At 32.0% G+C, this 7,048-nt stretch overlaps 1 protein-coding gene across 1 annotated transcript in view; it reads right to left on the bottom strand.

Moving 5' to 3' along the window:
- The window catches only part of LOC124947989 (poly(rC)-binding protein 3), a 162,429-nt gene extending 161,690 nt beyond the window's left edge, over positions 1 to 739 (bottom strand). Inside the window, exon 1 of the mRNA XM_047490921.1 lies at positions 609 to 739. The gene's annotated coding sequence lies outside the window, so the exon portion shown is untranslated. The remainder of the gene's footprint in view (positions 1 to 608) is intronic.
- Positions 740 to 7,048: the final 6,309 nt, after the last annotated feature.

The following is a 7,048-nucleotide window of genomic DNA, read 5'->3' as shown; positions in this document are numbered from 1 at the left end:
TAGATACTTACTTACTTTCGTGCGCACGTACACACACACACACACACACACACATACACGCACATACTACACGTTCGTCCGTTTACGTACACGTTTCTCGAAGTTATGGGTGCTCACGCGCACTAACACGCGTCGAGACGCTAGACGACGCGACGCACGGACGAAGATATCGAGAGGAAAACACGTGCAATTCCGTCTCCGAAGAGCGTAAAAGAAGACGAGAGATTTTCTTTAAAATGAAAGATATAAAAAATAAAAAAAGGAAAAAAAGAAAAAATAAAAGAAGAAGATGAAGAAGAAGTAGAAGAAGAAGAATACGATGATGAAGAAATGACGATAAATCGTCAAGATAATATTTAACGATTGTTTCTATTGAAAATAATCATTCATAAGAATTAATATTTTAATTATAAGGAATATTTATAAATAACGAGGATATATCTATGTATATATATATATATATGTGTGTGTGTGTGTGTGTTATGTGTATATAAATATTATACGTAAACTTCTTCAATCGTTTCCATCGAATAATAATAATAATAATAATAATAATAATAATAATACATCGTGTCGTGTTAAATAAATGATTGGAATAAAAAACTTGCCGTGATTTAGTTGTTCGACGTGTTAACGATCCAGCGATCCAGGAATCCTCGTGAAGCTGTTCAAAAGAAGATTTTTTTTTTTTTTTTTTTGGACGAGCAAACCGACGACGGACGATAGAAGTCACGTTCGATCGAATTCAATATTGTTGTTTCTTTATTTCTTATTTCTTTTCCTTTTCTTTATTTCTCTCAGTTTACGAGCGTAGCGAAGGATGATCGATGACGTATCACCGTGTCGAAAAAAGAAGGTTGAATGTGAGTGGTGGTAGTGGTGGGTGGATGGGTGGGTAGGTAGGTAGGTAGGTAGGTAGGTAGGTAGGTAGGTAGGTAGGTAGGTAGGTAGGTAGGTAGGTAGGTAGGTAGGTAGGTAGGTAGAGGGTGGTAGGTTGGAGGGTGGTAACAAAGTGGTCGTGGGCTATTGTTGGTGTCGAGTTGTGGACAGGTCGATTGGATAGGTCGGTTGGTTGGTTGGTTTGTTGGTTGACTGCTTGACTGGTTGGCTAACTGGTTGGTTGGTTGGTTGGTTGGTTGGTTGGTTGGTTGGTCGGCTGGTTGGTTGGTCGGTCGGTCGTTTGGTCGGTTGGTTGGTCAAGTGTTTTGTAACAATAGTAACAGTAGTATTAGTGGTATTAATAGTAGTATTAGTGGTTGTTGTAGTAATAGTAATAGTAATAGTATTAGTAATAGTAGTAGTAGTAGTAGTAAGAGAGAGAAGAGAGAGAGAGAAAGAACAGGTATAGGTTCTGGACCTGGATGAGATGGTACGTGGTGCAGCAGGGCCGGGGGCTGACGCGACACTGCTCGCGGGCGCGTATACGCGACTCGCGGCCGTGCGCATCAAGTGACGCGCATCCGGCCCTCGTCTCATGTGCGCTGCCCGATATATCCAATCCCAGATCTATGAGAGTAAGATACATATATATATATATATATACATATATATATATATATATGTATATGTAGGTAGGTAGATAGGTAGAGAGATAGATGTAGTAAGGGTACCTTGGAGAACGCTACCTACATTTTTCGAACTAACTTTCTAAAAAATACTTTTCTTATAGATAAATATATTTCTGTCTATGTATTCTCATATACCTATGTATGTATATACGTGTATGCATATGTGTACATGTAATACTTTTCTTATAGATATATTTTTATCTATATATTCTCGTATAGGTATTTATATATATATATATATATGTATGTATTTATGTATGTATGTATGTATGTATATATGTATGCGTTTCCTCTTTACTTGAATATATCTCTGTGTATTTTTCGATCCTTTCGAGTTACAGAACTATACCTACGTTTACGTGAAAAAGAAAAACTTTTTTCGTTTATTTCGAATATATTTCCTAGTTCCCGAGTTTTTTTCTTTTTTCTTTTTCTTTTTTTTTCTAAGTTTCTGAGAATTTGTCTAATTTTATCATCCGGTCTCTCTCAAAGTACGTACGTAAATACTAAATATATAAATATATATATATATATATATATATATATATATATATATATACTTATGTACATACATTTTAGATAGTTTTACGAGCGCTGTATTTACAAGGGCAGTTTTTTGTTTTTTTATTTTTTTTATATTCTTCTTCCAAAAAATAATTCAGTACAGTTTCTTTTTCGTTTGTTCGTTTTCTCTCTATCTTTTCTTTCCTTTTCTTTTTTCTTCTTTTCTTTTTTCTTTTTTCTTTTCGATGGATCGACGGGAAATAACTTTATTGATCGAGAATGATACGGTGAGAAGTAAATAAGGGTAGCAAAGTCGCGAAAGATCGCACGACCCTCGTGAATCCCTGTGGCAACAGGTGAAATAGTGAAAGAGATAGAGATACAGAGATAGAAAGAGAGAGACAGAGACAGAGTCAGAGACAGAGAGAGAGAGAGAGAGAGAGAGAGAGAGAGAATGAGACAGGCAGAGAGAAAGAGAGAGAGAGAGAGAGAGAGTAAGAGGGTGGGAATCGAAGAGGTACGAAAGACGCGTAACTTTTCGTGAGCTTGAACGACCTGAATACCAATGCCGAAATTCCTTTTTTGCCCCGTTAACTCTTTGCTCCTGTTGTCGAACTTTATTCGTCACGTTTACGATCTAGTTTTTATAGATCGAAGGAGGAGAGAGAAAAAGAGAGAGAGAGAGAGAGAGAGAAAAACGAAGAAGAAGAAGAAGAAGAAAGAAAAAAATGATTAGAATCATCACGGACAAATTGTTAAGTGCGACGGAATTAAAGGTAATGACAATTTTTTTATTCTTTTTCTTTTCGTTCGTTCGTTTGTTTTTTTTTTTCTTTTTTTTTTTTTCTTTTCTCCTTAATATCTTCCAAAACTGTATCTATATCTTTATCTGCTAAACGAGAAAGGAAAAAGAAAAGGAAAAGAAAAAGAAATAGAAGAAGAAGATAAAAGAAAAAAAAATGAAAAGAAAGAGATGAAACGAAATCGATTGACTATTTTTGTATCAATCATTTTATAGTTTTTTTTTTTTTTTTTTTTTTTTTTTTTAATAATCCGATTTCGTTCTTCATCTCCCTTTAGCGAGCATCCCTCGCTTTGTTCTTTTCAGAATGCTGGATGCCTTTCAAATGATTCCTTTGTTCTTAAAAAAAAAAAAAAAAAAAGAAAAAAAAAAAGAAAGAAAGAAAGAAAAAGAAAAAAAGATAAAACAAACAAAAAAAAAACAAAGAAGGAGAAGAAGAAGAAGAAGAAAAAAGAATTCGCGTTTCATTCTTTACGGGGTACCCGGATTCTCTCCCTCTCTCTCTCTCTCTCTCTCTCTCTCTCTCTCTCTCTCTCTCTCTCTCTCTCACCCTCTTTCACTCTCTTTCTGTTTTTGTTTTCTTTTTTTTTTTTCCTTTTCTTTTCTTTTTTCCTTCGAAGTGAAGCAGCTGTTTTACATACAATCCACTTCTCTACCATACCTTTCGGGAATAACGAGCTCGTGCCAATTATTTCTCTTTTGGTTTCGTTTTAAACGGATTATTAAAATAGGAAAATATACATTCTATTCAAAAGCCTCCCGGTATTGCGCGGCACAAAGATACGGATATTAAGAGCGGAGAAACACTAAAAGCAGAATAATTCAGGATCTTTATCGATACGACTTTATCTCAGTAGACCTGAATTCACCTTCGTTATATTATCACTGGCAATTCATTCGTTCAATATTATTACGAATACCAAGGGAGTATCAAAATGACGGATTTATAAATATTTTTCTTTCATTATTATCAAAATCTTTAATTGGTAAAAGATTAATGTCAAATAAAAGTTGTATTTATTTTTCTCTTTTCTTTTCTTTTTTTTTTTTTTTTTTCTTTTTTGGAAATTAACTCTCGAATAGAAATAATCGATTATTAATAACAAATCGATACTTTTTTCATTTCTTTTCCGTTTTTTATTCTTTTTTTTTTTTCATGTATGTACTAAATTTTAAGTTCGTTTTAATAATAATAATAATACTAATAATAGTTTGAAGATGTTTGAAGTAATAATAACAATTATTATTACTTCAAACATCGTTAGAACTTACCATAATAATTTGTCATAATTACGAGTTTCTAATTTTTTGTATTTAACAATAATCAATATCACAATTAATAGAGTAATGTTAATTAAAATACGTCTTCATTATTATGAAATTGAATTAAACAAAATTAATGAGATATTAATTATTATTTTCTTCAAGTAAACATCAAATTAACAAATTTTTCGTGATACATAATAATAATAATAATAATAAATAAATAAATAAATAATACATAATAATATATTAAATATAACTATATAAACATAGTAATAATAATAATAATAAGCAAAAAGTTGTTATTACGTCATTAATCCTAAATGATAACAAATAAAAAAAAAAAAAAAGAAAAAGAAAGAAGAAAAGGAAAAAAAGAGAATAATAAAAAGATATAGGAAAAGAAAAAGAAAGAGAAGAGAAATAAAGCAAAGAGGAGAATAATAAAGAGCTTCTAGATTTTAATTCACCGCCACCCCCACCCCCACCCCCCTTGAATGATTCTAGTTCGCTGTGACAATTCGCGTCTGCGCGTCATATTTCGCGCCAACTCCGAGGGCCTTTAATCAAGCGAGATCGCAACGAGCCGAGACACACCCCGAAGATATTCTCAGGGTTATAACCTATAAACGCTAACTCGTCCTCTAAAGTTGGTACATCGTATCCCGGGGCCGAGAGCTGAGTATTAATTAAAGACACTTGTCGTGATACGAACAAACGCCAATCGGGTGATCGTCCAATTTCGCTCAAAAAAAAAAAAAAAAAAAATAATAAGAATAAAAATAAGAATGAGAATGAAATGAAGAACAGGCGGAATAATAAGAAGAATAAAATGAATGAGAAGAAGTGGAAGAAGAAGATGTCACTCGAGAAGTCGCGTTAAATCTTCCGACTATATAGAGATCGACGTTTGAGAATGTGAGACGTTGACATTACGGTACGATCGATCTTCACGATCAATCATACCGAATCTCCGATCATTATCGGGAGAATTGCGAGGATGAAAAAAGAAAAAAAAAAAAAAGAAAAGAAAAAAGAATTAATTTGCACGGAGAAGAAAAAGAAAAGGAAAAAGAAAAGAAATAAGAAAAAGGAAACGTTTATATTGACCAACGTGATCGAACGAATAAATTTTTGTAATAAAGTAAAATGATTGATTTATATTATATAATCATGATAAAATAATTAATGGATGAAATTACATTAATAAATACGATATAATGATTGTTATTCTCGTAATATGTTTTTTCCTTTTTTTTTTTTTTGTCGAACGAATACACGTAAAACGCGTAAAATTTGTACGATCCAATCATTGTTTATTTCGTAAATTTTTCTTCTTTTCCTTTTTTTAAAAAATATATTTATACGTATTATTAAAATTTCTACGAGAGTTTAACGAGATTGTTTCTTCTTTTTTTTTTTTTTTCTTTTTTTTTTTTAATATACATACGCATGAAATTTATACGACATTGTAATAATTGCTAACTTTTATTTTTTTCTTTTCCTTTTTTTAAATATTTTTTTTACTTTTTTTTCTTTTGTTAGAAATTAATATAACAAATTTTAGAAAATCCAAATTTTATACTATATATATATATATATATAAATGATATAAAACGATCGATAATATTAATATCAATCTTCTTTTATATCAATCATTCATATAGATCCTTCAAAATAAATTCTTATTCTCACGTTTCGTATCGTATATAGATGTACTTAGATACATAATCATATAGATAAGCATGCTCACGTGTGTTGTATCTGCAGTACATACGACGCTCAGCGTTAAAGAGCCTCTCGCAATATCGGAGGAAGTAAGAGGTCAGAGAGCGAAACTGCCAGGACCTGGAGGATACGGAGAGTGTAATGTAAACTAATTAGCAGCGAGTCTACGGCAATTAAGGCCGGTGGAGTGGCTCGCACTGACATTCCACCGAACAACCTCCTCCTCTTCTTCAACCTCCTCATCGTCCTCATCATCGTCGTCGTCGTCGTCGTCGTCGTCCTCCTCCTCATCGTCAACGTCGTCGTCGTCGTCGTCATCATCGTCATCGTTGTTGTCGTCGTCGTCGTCGTCGTCGTCGTCGTCGTCGTCGTCGTCAATGTTATAGTCGTCGTAGTTGCGTTCTCTTCAGTCTCCACTTCGACGACAACGAGCCATTAGATTTCGTCGAGATCGAAACCTGAGTTGCTAACTTTTCTTGCTATATTTCTCTATCTATGTATGTATGTATATATATATATATATATATATATATATATATATATAAATATATATGTATGTGTGTATTGATTTTCTCATACGTTCGATAATGAGAACAAGAGTAAGCTTAAAAACGATTTTTCTACTTATCTATCACACGAGTAATTATTGTTCTTCCATACGAATGATTCCATGCACTAATGAGAAAACTCATTCGAAATTATACGACTTATTCGTAATATCGAGTTCGAGATATTTCGATGATCGATTTTTCACAAAAGCTTTCGATACTGTCACGATGATCATTTTTTTCTTCTTCTTTTCTTTTCATTTCTTTTCTTTTTCTTTTTTTTTTCATTTATACCTAATAAAGAACAATAATTATTATGATCGTCGAAATAGATTCTGTTAAATTATAAAAATTCTAAACTTGTCAATTGATAAACAAATTGACGATTATTATTAGTTCTAAATATATCAAATCGTTTGATTTTGATCAGATCGATTAATGTAAATAATTAGAGTAACATTAATTTAGATTAAATGAAATCATTCGATTCGTTGGCAAAAAATTTCGTACGTATCTTTTAATTAGTATTATGCTATAACGTACATGATGCACGTCTCATTTCATTATTAAAATAATAATAATAATAATAATAATAATAATAATAATAATAATGATGATGATGATGTTGATGATAA

Source organism: Vespa velutina, chromosome 3 (assembly GCF_912470025.1).
Source record: "Vespa velutina chromosome 3, iVesVel2.1, whole genome shotgun sequence".
NCBI lineage: Eukaryota > Metazoa > Arthropoda > Insecta > Hymenoptera > Vespidae > Vespa > Vespa velutina.
This window is presented reverse-complemented; position numbering and strand designations above follow the sequence as displayed.